A 15,759-nucleotide genomic window follows, 5' to 3' on the forward strand; every position below is an offset into this window, starting at 1 on the left:
CCACGAGCACCTTTACAGACTTTCCCATGACATATGTTTAACATGCTCACTGTAGATAAAGTACAAAATAAAGATAAGGGGGAAAAAGCCATAAAAGTCTTAGCACCCATAATCTTACCACCCAGCTGCCCACTTAACGTATTTTTGAACATCCTGCTAGACGTGTGTGTGCATGCATGTGTGTGTGTGCATGTGTATGTGCGCTTGTGCACTCTCAACATCTCTACGGTGATCTTAATCCCTCAAAAGGTGCCTTGGTTTTTATGCCTTATTATTAACTCTGTCAGTTATATTCAATTATTCACTATTACAGACAGAGCTATTAGGAGTGAACAATCTTGTAGCTAAAGCTTTGAGCATTTTCTAATTTCATAGATTTTTCTTAGAAATAAAACTGTGGCAAATGCACTTTTGTGACTTTTGATATATGTTGTCGTATTTTCTTTTTTAGAGATAAGGTCTCACTCTCTTGTCCAGGCTGGAGTACAGTAACATGATCATGGCTCACTGCAGCCTCAAATTCCTGGGCTCAATGATCCTCCTGCCTCAGCCTCCCAAGTAGCTGGGACCACAGGCGTGCATCACCATGCCCAGCTAATTTTTAATTTTTGTAGAGATGGGGGGTGGTCTCGCTATGTTGCCCATGCTGGTCTCAAACTCCTGAGCTCAGAGGATCCACTGACTCTGGCCTCCCAAAGTGCTGGGATCATAGGCATGAGCCACTGTGCCTGGCCCTATATTACCATATTTATACTCTTGGTTTCATAGCCAAAGCATTGTATTTTCTTATTATTTTAACATGAATTTTTAATCATTAATGAGGTTAAGTGTCTGTAGGAATGCTTATTGCATTTTTACACTTACTATTTTTTTTTTGAGATGGACTCTCGCTCTGTCACGCAAGATTGAGGACAGTGGTGTGATCTTGGCTCACGGCAACCTCCAATTCCCAGGTTCAAGCGATTCTCCTGCCTCAGCCTCCCGACTAGCTGGGATTACAGGAATAAGCCACCACACCCGGCTAATTTTTGTATTTTTTTTAGTAAAGATGGGGTTTCACCATGTCGGCCAGGCTGGTCTTGAACTCCTGATTTCAGGTGATCTGCCCGCCTTGGCCTCCCAAAGTGCTGGGATTAGAGGTGTGAGCCACCACGCCCGGCCTATATTTACACTTCTTGTATTGGGTCTGTTGTCCATGTTTTCTGCTGGAATATTTTTCCTGATTTATTTTTTAATAAGTATTCTTTTATATTGAGTATACAAACCCATTAGCTATTATATGTGAGGCAAATATTCTCCTACTTTTATTTTTAGTGGTAACAATAATAATACGTCTCTCTGTCCAAGAAGCTATGCCTGAAACTAGGATTTTACCTACTGTGTTTGGTAAAGGTAAAATTTGAAATAGCTCATGTGGAATCACAAAGCCTGGTGTTGAGACTTATCCTAGGAGCCAAAGACTGGCCAGGCTGTGTGTGTGTGTGTGTATGTGTGCTGTGCATAGTGTGTGTTGTGTGGTGTGTGTGTGTGTTCTTAAGTCACCAGGTCAGATTATCTAGATTTTATTTTATTTTATTTTGTTTTATTTTTTTGTAGAGATGACGTCTCACTATGCTGCTCAGGCTGGTCTCGAACTCCTGGGCTCAAGAGATCTTCCTGCCTCAGCCTCCCAAACTGCTGTGATTATTGACATGAGCCACAGCTCCTGGCCAAGCTTACCTGGATTTCAAAAGATAAACACAAGGTAAGACAGAACTCACTCAACCAATGCCCACCAGTTATTAGATCTCATCATATCTGCCTCACATGTAAGGTTTTTCTGAAGTATGTTTTCTTTTGAAATCATAACGTTCCTGATCACACACTGTAGTCCGGATTTCCTAGTCTGTCATCTAATTTTGCAAACCTTAACTAAAAATATAAAATAAAATCTGTGTTTTACTTAGGAAATCTTTTTTTACTTAGGAAAGCATTTTATTACATATATTATTTTTTGACACAACATCTCAGTGAAGTAACCAGGAAATAGACTATTTCTCCCCATTTTATAGATGGGTAAAATGAGGCTCAGGGAATGGAATTATCAATGCAAAGTCATTAAGGGGTGGAGGCTACACTCAAACCCAGACATTCTGACTCCAACTCTGGAAGATTCTTCGTGAGCCCACAGTGGTTTGGGGCCCAGGAGTGGAGCCAGAAACCCTCACTGCTTATAACGAGGTGATTGGTCTGCTCAGCACTGGGGCCTCAATTTCCCTGTCTGCATTATCTCTGCAGCATTAGCTAAAGTAAAACACCCACATGGGGTCAGGGATCAGGGCGCCGTGCCACTGCAGTAGGCTTGTCCTGTCCTGGCTGGCGCCACCAGCGTGGTAGGGAGTTGCCCACTCTTGAGCTAATGGCGCCACATCCCCGCAGTCAGCCTCCCAACAGTCATCTGTGGACACCCATCTCCGCAGCACCTCTCAACAGTGACAGTTCTCATCCCTGTCACAAGTGTCTCTGGATGATTTCCTGTCATTTTCTGCGTGAGTGTGTGGGTAAACGCTTCCACTTTCAATCACTTTGGGCTTGTTGACAAGTGGCTTGAATCTTCTTTGTTCATCCGTCAAAAAGTTATCAAACCCTTCCCTGTGCCATGCATTTTGGGGCCTGATGGGGATGGAGAAAAAAGTAGATGAGAATCCTGGCTCTTCGGGAGCCTTCTGTCTAGTAAAAGACACCTATGAGCGGGGTCCCAGGAGAGGAGGGAGCAATCAAGAAAGCTGAGCTTCCCAGGGGTGATGTTGGACTGAGCACTGCAGAATGAATAGGAGCTGGCCAGAGGGAGAAGAGGGAAAGGCTCAAAGGAATGGCCCAGGCAAAAGCACAGTTTCAAGGGTGGGGCTTGGTGTGATGGTGGGAGGAGCATCCGGCTGAGGGTGAAGCAGGAGCTAGACTGGGGGCTGCAGGTTGTGAAGAACCCCAGGTGCCAGGCTGAGGAGCTGCTTTTATCCTGTCCTCCCAGTGACTCCTGCATGGAGGGCAGGTCAGGTGTGACTTAGCTGCCAACCTCAAGGCACACATAGGACAAGGGAAGGAAAGAGCTGACCACTAGAGTCCTCCCATGGTACTGGCATCCAAAATGGGTCACTCTGGCTGAGAAATCCCCCTGCTCCTGCAGTCATAGCGGGCAGTGCCAGGGCTCAGAGGTGCTGATGCAGTGGCCCAAACCACCCAACATGGTGGCTGATTCCCGTTTTCCCTGGGCCTTCAAGGCTTGAGCAGGATGGTGTCTACCTTGCAGGCCGGAAGTCTTCCCCTGTGGGGCTAGAAAAGCATCTCTGCTGCCTTGGGGTTGATTTTTTCCCTGCTGTCTAATCAACTTGCTGCTCCACAACTGATTCAAACTATTTCTCAGCCCCAGGTCAGGCTCTTGCCTCACTTTCAGACCACAGCAGACATTGCTCCACACTCAGTGCTAATCCTAATCTTGCTACACCCCTGCATGACTGGCTTCCATAATCACAGTAGTAATAGCCATAAGGGTAACCCCTGCCTTTCCTAAGGGCTTCCTTTGTGCCAAGCACCACACTAGAACGGTTCACCGTGCTCGTGGCCACTGTGCTCCCCTGCCCCCTGCTCGTTCTCCCTCCACTCTGGGCTACTGTTACCCAGCAATGGGCTTGCTGCCTGAAGTACATAGAGGCTAATATTATGGCACTCGCTTTTGAGAACAGCAAAAGCTTTATTGTAAGCTGGCTTACAAGGAGACAGGAGCCAACACCCAAATCTGTCTCCCTGAGCTGGGCTCTGGGGATGGGTTTTATAGGCAGAGAGTAACAGTGAAAGAGACAAGAAGGTGCAAAGAAGCATGATCTGATAGGTTCATGCAAAGAGGCCATGACAGGTCCTTGGCTCTTGGCCAGGTGCAGTGGCTCACGTCTGTAATCCCAGCACTTTGGGAGGCCAAGGCAGGCAGATCACTTGAGGTCAAGAGTTTGAAACCAGCCTGGCCAACATGGTGAAACCCCGTCTCTACTAAAAATACAAAGATTATCCAGGCATGGTGGCAAGTGCCTGTAATCCCAGCTACGTGGGAGGCTGAGGCAGGAGAATCGCTTGAACCTGGGAGGTGGAGGCTGAAGTGAGCCAAGCTTGACCCACTGCACTCCAGCAACAAAGTGAGACTCTGTCTCAAAAAAAAAAAAAAAAAAAAAAAAGTTCTTGGCTCTTAAGTGTGTGCTGCAACAAAACAGGGCACCACTGGCTTCCTCATTTGGTCCCCATTCCTGGCTTCTAGTACTCAGTTTCCATCTGTTTTCCATTCCATCCGGCTCTGGGGTCATCAGTCGGGCACACTTAGCTCATCTGGACATGCTCAGGTTACCTGCCTTGCAACCTGGGGCTGTTTTAACAGAAAAACAACTCATCATTTTGTCACTGATAAAGTTGAGCCAAATGGGACTGCTTCTGCAATTAACCTTCCTTCTACCAATGATGTGGGTTTTGAGGCCCTGTACAATCTAATGCTTTGTCAACCAAGCCAAAATTCAATTCTGAATCAGTTGAGATACTGAGTTTGGCTGTGTAAATGTAACAGATATTCAGAGTATCAGCGATTTAAACAAGACGCAAGACTGTCTCTCCCACGAAGAAGTCTAAGAAGGCATGGCGCCTCTGCACTGCAAAGTTAGCAGGGACCCAGTCTCCTTCTGTCTGATTGCTCTGCCACCCCCAAGGTGTCGCCTTCTCACGGAGTCCATGAAGGAGCACCACCACCACGTCCCTTTGAGGGCATGCAATCCAGGAGTTGCAGGGTTCACTTGCATTCAGATCCTATTGTGTCCGGAATTGATGGGTTCTTGGTCTCGCTGACTTCAAGAATGAAGCCGCGGACTGTCACGGTGAGTGTTACAGCTCTTAAAGGCAGCACGTCTGGAGTTGTTTGTTCCTCCTGGTGGGTTCATGGTCTTGCTGGCTTCAGGAGTGAAGCTGCAGACCTTTGCCACGAGTGTTACAGCTCATGAAGGTGGCGTGGACCCAAAGAGTAAGCAGCAGCAAAATTTATTGTAAAGAGCGAAAGAACAAAGCTTCCACAGTGTGGAAGGGGACCCAAGCCGGTTTCCACTGCTGTCTCGGGCAGCCTCTTTTTATTCCCTTATCTGACCCCATCCACATCCTGCTGATTGGTCCATTTTACAGAGAGCTAATTGGTCCCTTTTGACAGAGTGCTGATTGGTGCGTTTACAATCCCTGAGCTAGACACAGAGTGCTGATTGGTGCATTTACAATGGTTTAGCTAGACACAGAGTGCTAGACAGAAAAGTTCTCCAAGTCCTCACTAGATTATCTAGATACAGAGTATTGATTGGTGTATTTACAAACCTTGAGCTAGACACAGACTGCTGAGTGGTGCATTTACAATCCTCTAGCTAGACATAAAAGTTCTCCAAGTCCCTACCTGACTCAGGAGCCCAGCTAGCTTCGTCTAGTGGATCCCATGCCAGGGCCGCGGGTGGAGCTGCCTGCCAATCCTGCACTGCGCACCTGCACTCCTCAGCCCTTGGGTGGTTGATGGGACCGGGCACTGTGGAGCAGGGGGAAGCACCCATCGGGAAGGCTCGGGCTGTGCAGGATCCCACCGGTGGGGGGGCTTGGGCTTTGTGGGCTGCAGGTCCCAAGCCTGCCCCGTGGGGAGGCCGCTGAGGCCTGGTGTGAACTCGAGCATGGTGCAGGTGGGCCGGCAGTGCTGGGGGACACAGTGCACCCTCTGCAGCTGCTGGCCTGGGTCTAAGCCCCTCACTGCCCAGGGCCAGTGGCGCTGGCCGGCCGCTCTGAGTGCAGGGCCCACCAAGCCCATGCCCACCTGGAACTCACGCTGGCCCACAAACGCTGCACACAGCCCCAGTTCCTGCCCATACCTCTCCCTCCACATCTCCCCACAAGCAGAGGGAGCCTGTTCCGGCCTTGGCCAGCCCAGAGAGGGGCTCCCACAGTGCAGTGGCAGGCTGAAGGTCTCCTCAAGCACGGCCAGAGTGGGTGTTGAGGCCGAGGAGGTGCCAAGAGTGAGCGAGGGCTGCCAGGGCTGCCAGCACACTGTCACCTCTCAATCCCCCCCTCTAAACAGGACATCCCAATTGCTGTTGGGAATTTGGTCGATGACACTCTAGCTACTTCCTGCTGGACAGGGGCGATGAGGGGGCCCTGCAGTTGCAGTGTCCTCCAGAGGGAAGCTCTCTAGGCCAGTAAAAGTGCCAGCGGGTCGGTCCAGGGGTCCTCAGTAGAAGTTGTTAGTTGAACTCATTGGGGTTCCATTTGTAAGACCATCCGTAGCTTGATGGCCTCGATTCCAGAGGAAACAAATTTGACAAGAAGGTTAAAAATACAGGGTCCAAAAGTGAGTAACAGCAAGATGGCTGCCACGGGACCTAGAAAGGGGAGAAGCCATGTTGCCCAACTCCAGAGGTTGGTATAAGAGTTTGAAAGGTGTCTCATTTCAGAAGTCTTTTCCTGTAAATGCTGGGTGGCATCTCGTACTATCCCTTACTGGTTAGTATAAAAACAACACTCTTCCCCTAAGAAGGTGTAGAGTCCTCCTTTCTCAGCAGTGAGGAGGTCTAGGCCTCGACAGTTTTGGAGAGTCACTGCTACTAAAGAGTCTATTTGGGATTGTAAAGTAAGGATAGATTTTGTTATTTCTTGCAAACTGAGAAATCCTTTGAGAGTGTGTGGTAGTAGGATAATGAAGTAGATAAACCGGCTAATTCTGGTTCCTGTAGCAGTAGCCATTCCTAACCCTATAAGTAGGGATATTAGTTGTATGCTCTGTGCTGACGGACTTGAGCTTTGAGGGGTACTGAAAAGGTCTGATTTCCTGTGGCAACGTTAATGTTGGGACTTAGAAAGACTAAGGTGCAGGTGCCCGTCCAGTTAGTGGGGAGGCAGATATAGGTCGACGTTCCACATAAGAATATACCTTGGCTGGGTAGACAGAACTTTACCCTGGCCTTTAAAGGAATAGGGTACACTGTTTTTTCTTTACTATTTCTATCTCTGTTTTTGACTTCTTCATTGTCTCTCTTCTCTTTCTCTCTGACTCCCTCTTTTTCTCTCTGACTCTTCCGCTCTCTCTCTCTTTCTGTCTCTTTCTCTCTTTTTGCTGCCTCTGCCAGCTGCTTATGCTGCTGTTCTCCCTTCTCCTTCCCCTTTTTGATGGCTTTGGCAGTGTAAGACTGCCACCTTCTTCGGTTTTTGCACTGTGTGCAGTAACTCCATGATTTCCTTGTGGTATTTAATGGGGGTTCCCCAAGGTTAGGAACTCCCTTTCTTTCCATATTGCAGCATGGGCATGTAGGATTAGATAAGCGTACTTGCTATCTGTATACACATTTATTCTTTTTCCCTTTCCCAGTTCTAAAGTTCGGGTAAGTGCTACTAGTTCTGCTAACTGGGCACTGGTGCCTGGGGGAAGAGGCTTACTTTCAAGTATGGTTACCTCACTAACCATGGCGTAACCTGCCTTTCGTATCCCATTCTCCACAAATGAACTTCCATCAGTATATAGGTTAAGGTCAGGATTAGCTAAGGGGACTTCTAAGAGATCATCTTGGGCAGCAAAAATCTGGACTATAATTTGGTGGCAGTCATGCTCAATTGGTTCCCCATCCTCTGGGAGAAAAGTGGCAGGGTTGAGGGCCATGCACATGCGTATTTGAAGCACCGGTCCCTCAAGGAGTAGCACCTGGTATCTAAGTAGGCAGTTTTCTGATAGCCATAAACTTCCTTTCCCACCTAGTGTGCCATTTACATTATGAGTAGTCCAGACAGTGAGATCCTTTCCTTGTATTATCTTGGTAGCCTCTGACACTAAGACAGCCACTGCTGCAACTACCCTTAAACAGTGAGGTCAGCCTTTTGCTACTACATCAGTTTCCTTACTTAGGTATGCCACTGGTAGCGGGGTTGTCCCACGAGTCTGAGTAAGGACTCCAAGAGCTACCCCTGCTCTCTCTCTGACGTATAAAGAGAAGTTTTGTCCTGTCGGAAGGCTTAAGGCTAGAGCTTGTACTAGGGCCTGCTTTAAGGTTTTGAAGGCTGTTTCTGCCTCTGGTTCCCATTCTACTAGATGACTATTTGCCCTCTGGGTTTCCTTGATTAGAGTATAGAGGGGCCCGACTATCTTGCTGTATCGGAGATCCATAGTTGGCAAAAGTCGGCAATTCCAAGGAACCCCCACAACTGTTTCAATGTCTTAGGGTAAGGATAAGCCAGTATAGGCTGCATTTGTTCCTTGCTGAGGGCCCTCATCCCTCTGGCTAAGATTAGGCCTAGATATTTGACCTGCTGTAGGCAAAGCTGGGCCTTCAACCTAGATGCCTTGTACCCTTGATTAGCTAGAAAGTTCAAGAGATCTAGAGTAGCCTGCTGGCATGAGGCTTCTGAACTGGTAGCTAAAAGTAAATCCTCCACATATTGAAGGACCAGAGTGCCTGAACTTGAGAAGTGGCCTAGATCTTGGGCCAGTGCCCGACCAAACAGGTGAGGGCTATCCCTAAACCCTTGGGGCAAGACTGTCCACGTGTTAGGACATTTGGTCTGTGGAATCCTCAAAGGTAAAGAAAAACTGCGAGTCAGAGTGCAGGGGAATACAGAAGGTATCCTTGAGGTCCAGAGCCATGAACCATTCTGCTTCCTCTGGTATTTGAGAGAGCCAGGTATAGGGGTTTGGTACAACTGGATATAGAGGAATTACTGCCTCATTGATGAGTCTAAGATCTTGCACTAGTCTCCACTGACCATTCAGTTTTTGTACTCCCAGAATTTGGGGTGTTGCAAGGACTGCTGCATTTCCTTGCTAAACCTTGAGCTTTTAAATGTTTAACAATATCCTGTAATCCTTTATGAGCTTGAGGCCTTGAGGGATACTGCCTTTGATAAGGAAAAGTGGTGGGATCTTTTAACCTGATTTGGACTGGGCGGGCATTTTTTACCCTTCCAAATTGTCCTTCCAATGCCCAGACTTCAGGGTTGATTCCCTCTTCAAGTAGGAGACAACAAATGGGTAACTTGTTCCCCATATTTATGTATATAATAGCTCCATCCTTGGCTAATATATCTCTCTGTAATAAAGGTGTGGGATTTTCAGGCATAACAAGAAAGGCATGTGAAAAGAGCAAAGTCTCCCAATTACAACTGAGGAGGTAGGAGAAATACCTGGTTACAGGCTGTCCCAGGATTCCTCGGATGGTAACGGACCTTGAGGACAGTCATCCAGGACAGTCATCCAGGAGATTAACACTGTGAAGGCCACGCCAGTATCCAGGAGGAAGTCAATTTCCTGGCCCTTCGTCCTCTGGGGCAGTGCACCTTCCAGTGATTGCCTCTGCATAGTGGACATGGACAAGGGGGCAGCTTGTTTCTCATTGGACAATCTTTTTTAAAGTGTCCTAATAAACCACACTGATAACAAGCCCTACCAGGTGATTGGCCTGCTCCATTTTCTGTCCCCTCTGAACCACCAAGGTTTGTTTGTCTGACGGCCATGACTAAGGCTGCAGCCTCTTATCTCACTTTTCCTTTTGGACCTTTTCGTCTTGGTCCCTATTATAGAACACCAAGGTTGCCAGGTTTAATAATGCCTCCAAATTTTGTTCAGGGCCCAGGGCTTGCTTTTGGAGCTTTCTCCTGATATCTGTGACTGACTGGGTAATAAACTTATCTTTTAGAATCAATTGACCCTCAAGTGATTCAGGTGACAGGGCAGTATATTTTCGTAAGGCCTCACGTAGCCGCTCAAGGAAGGCAGAGGATTTTCTTCTTTTCCCTGAGTTATGGTGGGCATCATTGAATAATTCATGGGCTTTTTTCTAATTCTCCTTAGTCCTTCTAGAACACAGGTCAATAGATGTTTACGACTCCAGTCCCCATGACCTGAGTCAATGTCCCAGTAGGGATCCATACTGGGGATGGCTTGCTGACCGGTAGGGAATTTGTCCCTTTCTTCAGCTGTCATTCTATCATTTACTTGACTAAGATACCAGGTAACTCCAAACTCTCGGGCTGCAGCTAAAGCCACATTCTTTTCATTAAAGGCCAGGGTTTGATCTAACAGTAGCATGACATCTCTCCAAACGAGGTCGAAGGTTTGCCCTAGACCCTATAGGACATCTATGTACCTATCAGGATCATCTGAAAACTTCCCAAGGTCTGCCTTGATCTGCTTTAAATCAGAGAGGGAGAAAGGGACATGTACCCGGGTTGGGCCAAATTCCCCTCCCCCTACAGCTTGAAGGGGGCATAACCGATAGCCTGGGGGTTTTTGTGGTCCTTTGGAGATTTCCTTGCTTATTTCCTTCTGGGCAGGGGCGATTAGAGAAGGATTATCATTAATAGGAAGGGGAGCTATAGGGAGGGCTAGGATATGGGAGTAAGCTGAGAGGTCCTCCTGTGGGATGTAAATTGCAAGCTTTGCATAGTTGTGGATTCTCCCTCAATGAAAAGAAAGCTTGGACATAATGTATTTCACTCCATTTGCCTTCCCTCTTACAGAAAAGGTCAAGCTGCAGGATAGTACTGTAATGTGTACTTCCCTCAGGTGGCCATTTTTCCCCATCAGAGAGAGAATATTGGGGCCAAGCTGTAGTGCAGAAAAAAATGAGCCACCTCTTTTTCAGGGTTTGTGGGTCAAATTGGTCCCGATGGCTTAGGAGGCATTTCAAGGGTGAGCCTGTTGATGCCTGAGTGTTTCCCATCTGAAAGACAAAACCACCCACAGTTTTGGTTTTTGTTTCTCCCTCTGCCCAAGAACCTGCAGCAGTCCCTGGACCTGCTGATCAGAATAGTTGCGCTCACCGATGCAGCAGCAGAAACACTCGTTTTCCTCTTACATCACAAAGAGGACTGAGGAATGTTGGATTTAGTGGCCCTTACCAATGCATTCTCGAAAACCTGCACCCTTTTCTGTCCTCCTAGACCACAAAGAGGACCAAGAAAAATCGGATTTAGTGGCCTTTACCCACGCATTCTCGAAAACCTGTTAGAGTCCTAAGCATTCTCCTGTTAGTATTGGGACTTTACCCCCATCCTATAGAGATGTTATGCCCCAAATATGAAGCAGAGGGCCATACCCTGAGGGAGGGAAGGGAGCTCCAGAGTTGGAAGAGTGACAACTTTTGCCGTCACTTCTATGAATAGGAAGGATACAATTTCTGAGGCTCCTCACATCCTAGCTTCAGGAATAGCTTTTGTTAGGCCTGCTTGACCGAGGAGCGATCCTAAAATTCCAGATAGTCCCCCCATGACAGGGCTTTAGGCAAAAATTATGTCTTTCTGATTGGGAGCCCTGGTGCCTAAAGAAGGCAGCAGAGTCCTGGAGTTTATGCTAGAAGTCATTCTTATAGGAGAAACTAAAGCACCAGAGACAGTGGGTGGTTTTCAGAAGCGGGACTAGTCTCACAGAAGAGAGGTGAGAGGAAGTTTGTCTGGCAGGCATTAGGACCCAGGAGGAAAAGGGTCAGGATAGATAAGATAGATGGGCGAGTCTCGCTTGGGCGACATGCCTTTTTAGAGTTCCGCTCATGGCCGCAGGGTCAACCAACTTGTTGTCAGGACCCCTGAGCTGCATGGCTTTCCTCTCTGTTGACCCTTGGTTTAGCCCAGAAGTACAGGAAAAGTGGAAGCTGGTTCCAGGTAAACCAACACTCCCAACTCCGAAGAGTCAGGGGTTGTTAGAGAGCCCTTTCCCAGAAAGCCTGACACCCGTGTCTTTAGTCCGGTGGCCGTGCTAGTCACTTTTAACTGGCCGACAGGTGCCTGGTATTTAGCCCCCGAATTCTAAGGAAAAATAGGACAGAATAGCAAGCAAAAGGGGTCCGTTGATACTCACCGCTTGGCGATAGGCAATGGTCTCACCACTTGACGATAGTCTCACTGCTTGGCAATAGACGATAGGCCCTTCGTGGTTGCCAAAATGTGTCCAGAATTGGTGGGTTCTTAGTCTCCCTGACTTCAAGAATGAAGATGCGGACTGTTGCAGTGAGTGTTACAGCTCTTAAAGGCAGCACACGTCTGGAATTGTTCGTTCCTCCCCATGGGTTCGTGGTCTCGCTGGCTTCAGGAGTGAAGCTGCAGACCCTTGCCATGAGTGTTACAGCTCATGAAGACGGCATGGACCCAAAGAGTAAGGAGCAGCAAAGATTTATGGTAAAGAGTGAAAGAACAAAGCTTCCACAATGTGGAAGAGGACCCGAGTGCGTTTCCACTGCTGGCTCAGGCAGCCTGCTTTTATTACCTTATCTGACCCCACCCACATCCTGCTGATTAGTCCATTTTACAGAGAGCTGATTGGTCTGTTTTGACAGAGTGCTGATTGGTGCGTTTACAATCCCTGAGCTAGACACAGAGTGCTGATTGGTGCGTTTACAATCGTTTAGCTAGACACAGAGTGCTAGACAGAAAAGTTCTCCAAGTCCCCACTAGATTAGCTAGATACAGAGCACTGATTGGTGCATTTACAAACCTTGAGCTAGACACAGAATGCTGATTGGTGCATTTACAATCCTCTAGCTAGACATAAAAGTTCTCCAAGTCCCCACCCAACTTAGGAGCCCAGCTGGCTTCACCTAGTGGATCCTGTGCCAGGGCCGCAGGCAGAGCTGCCCACAAGTCCCACGCCCTGTGCCTGCACTCCTCAGCCCTTGTGTGGTTGATGGGACCAGGGGCCGCAGAGCAGGGGGCAGTGCCCGTCAGGGAGGCTTGGTCCGCGTGGGAGCCCACCGGTGGGGGGTCTCGGGCATGGTGGGCTGCAGGACCCGAGCCCTGCCCTGCAGGTAGGCAGCTGAGGCCCTGCAAGAACTCGAGCTTGGCGCGGGTGGGCCGGCAGTGCTGGGGGACCTAGTGCACCCTCCGCAGCTGCTGGCCCGGGTGCTAAGCCCCTCACTGCCCTGGTTGAAAGAAAGAGGGAAGGAAGGAAGTTTGTGTGCAAGGATCTCACAAAGCAATGCAGTTCTGAGCTCAGCAAGACAGCCAGGGATCCTCCAGCCAAAGTCATCCAGCACAGGAAGCCTGCATCTTCCACCTTTCCTCCCTGTCCCTGCCAGGCCCAGCCATGGACTAGGAGCAGCCCAGGGGAAGCGTAGCCTTATGGAAATGGGTTTCCAAGGGCAGCAGCAGGGTTGCTGGTCACCAACGCTCCCACAGTCAGAGTTCTGAGAGGCCTTGCTCATGGCCCCTGCACTGAGGAACCTGGGCCAAGCTGCTTCATTTTTAAGCCTCCTATTTCCTCAACTATAAAGTGGGGGTAGTAATTTCTAACTCACAATGTAGGCGTTTGAGATCATATCTGTGAGTTTATTTCTATGCCAAGCACACACGAAGCTCTCAATCATTGACTGTTTTTATTATTGTTGTCGATGGTGATGTCATTGTCATTATTGTATATTGAAGGCTCTCAGGCAGTGGACAGGCATGAGCAGAGCCATGCATTAGAAACGGTCCCATCGCACTCAACCTGCCTCAGTCTCTTCCCTCAGCCCTCTGGGAGTATCGGTAACTCTCAAAAACAAGTCCCCTCCCTCTTTCTGAAATGACTTGCCAGAAGGGGCCCAGGCAGCAAGATGTATAAAACAGAAATGGAAATGGAAAACTCGGGCCAGGGGAGGGGGCAGGAGGAGCCACACAGGGTCACTCGGCTTCAGCAGGCACCAGGCACCGTGGCTCCGTGGGTCCCAGCAGCATCCCAGCCTCCCAGGGGCTGCCTCCTGCCTCAGGCTCTGTGAGAGGGTCACAGGTTTGTGGGAGGTTGTTTCTCTTTCCAAAACTGCTGACTAATAAGGGGCATTAAAAGAAGAAGCCTGGGCCGGGCGCTGTGGCTTGCTCCTGTAATTCCAGCACTCTGGGAGGCCGAGGCGGGCGAATCACTTGAGGTCAGGAGTTCGAGACCAGTCTGGCCAACATGGTGAAACCCCGTCTCTACTAAAAATACAGAAATTAGCTGGGTGTGGTGGCGGGCACCTGTAATCCCAGCTACTCAGGAAGCTGAGGCAAGAGAATCACTTGAACCTGGGAGGTGGAGGTTGCAGTGAGCCAAGATTGTGCCACTGCACTCCAGCCTGGGCAACAGAGTGAGACTCTGTCTCAGAAAAATAAATAAAACAAAATAAAGTAAAATTAAATTAAATAAGAAGGCTGTTTCTTAAAGCAAATATACAATTCAAATGAACTGATTGAGCACCTGTGCCAGGCCCTGGGGAATCAAAATGAACAAAACATAGGCCCTGCCCTCAAGGGGCTCCCAGCAAGAGACGTGTCCCTAACAAACATCAGGGCCTGTGATGGGTCTAAGGAACACGTGGGAAACGGTGAGATTGTGCAGGAAGGGAGGAGGAATCCAAGCTGGGTGGTCAGAGAGCCCACAGGCAGTTCAAGGGGATTTACACGCAAGGACACAGAGGGTGCGTCCTAGAGGCATGGTTCTGCAGGAGGGTGAAGGGCAAGGAGGATTTGGATCTCGAGGGCCAATGGGGGCCAAAGCCCTGAGGGCCTGAGGTCAGCAAAGCCTTGACTGTGAGGTCCTAGGGAGCCACGCAGAGTATAAGCCAAGCTGGTGGATGAGCTTTGCATTTCAGGACTTTGCACAGGAGCAGTGTGAGGCTGAGGGGGCTGGGCAAAGGCTGGTCATTCATCTTCTGCCCCCACTACACCTTGAAGCCCCAAAAAGTAAAGACAGTTGCCTTTCTTGTTTCCTCAACGTGGAAAGATCATGTTGGTCATGACCTTCCAAGGTCGTGACCAATCACCCAGTAGGTGATGGATCAGTGCTTCCTGTCCTGAATGCATACATGATGGAGGAATGACCTATACATTTAGGCCAGCATTTTCCAAAATGTATTCCCAAACCAAAAGATGAATAGCTGATCAATTTCCCAAAGGAGGTAGAAACATACCAGATATTCACTCGCTGCCATCTGGGCCAGGCCTCACATACATGATCTCTTCCAGTTTAATGCGTACAGCAGCCCACCTGGCCCCACTTGACAACTGCAAAAACTGAGGCTCTGAGAGTTTAATGTCTTGCCAGAGACATTAAAGGTCATGGTAATGACAAAATTCAAAAGCAGATGTTGTTAAATCAAATGCTTTTTCTAACAGTGCACACACGCACAGAAATAAGCTCACATTCAGTCAGGGAAAACATTCTGCACTCTGTGTGTGTGTGTGTGTGTGTGTGTGTGTATGTATTTGCAGCCTCCTCTGAGGTTTTCCATGGAACTGTTGTATAAATGGAGGTGACTGGCTCAGGAGCAGCCCTGCAAGATGCACAGGGGACCCCGCCTGAAGCGTCAGCACAGGCAAAACCAAACACATCCAGAGAAATCGGAACTAGGTCTGTTTGCAAGAACAGAGGCTGCTCAGCTGAGGCAAGAACACCACTGTTGTCTGTGCTGGCTTTCGTCTGGAATGTCTTTAAATAAAATGATTTGCCCTCGGCCAGGTGCAGTGGTTCATGCTTGTAATCCCAGCACTTTCGGAGGCCAAGGCGGGTGGATCACCTGAGGTCAGGAGTTGGAGACCAGCCTGACCAACAAGGTAAAATCCCATCTCTACTAAAAATACAAAAATTAGCCAGGTGTGGTGGCAGGCGCCTGTAGTCCCAGGTACTCGGGAGGCTGAGACAGGAGAATTGCTTGAACCCAGGAGGCAGAGGTTGCGGTGAGCCGAGATTGTGCCACTGCACTCCAGCCTAGGTGATAGAGCAAGACTCTGTCTCAAAAAAAAAAA

The 15,759-nt window shown here is 48.7% G+C and overlaps 1 long non-coding RNA gene across 1 annotated transcript in view; it reads right to left on the reverse strand.

Annotated features, from left to right (window-relative positions):
* Positions 1-1,558: 1,558 nt before the first annotated feature.
* The window catches only part of LOC106992834 (uncharacterized), an 83,976-nt gene continuing 69,775 nt past the window's right edge, over positions 1,559-15,759 (reverse strand). The window contains exon 4 of the long non-coding RNA XR_001438915.3: positions 1,559-2,652. This is a non-coding gene — a long non-coding RNA (uncharacterized LOC106992834). The remainder of the gene's footprint in view (positions 2,653-15,759) is intronic.

This window comes from Macaca mulatta, chromosome 13 (assembly GCF_049350105.2).
Source record: "Macaca mulatta isolate MMU2019108-1 chromosome 13, T2T-MMU8v2.0, whole genome shotgun sequence".
In the NCBI taxonomy this organism is placed as follows: domain Eukaryota; kingdom Metazoa; phylum Chordata; class Mammalia; order Primates; family Cercopithecidae; genus Macaca; species Macaca mulatta.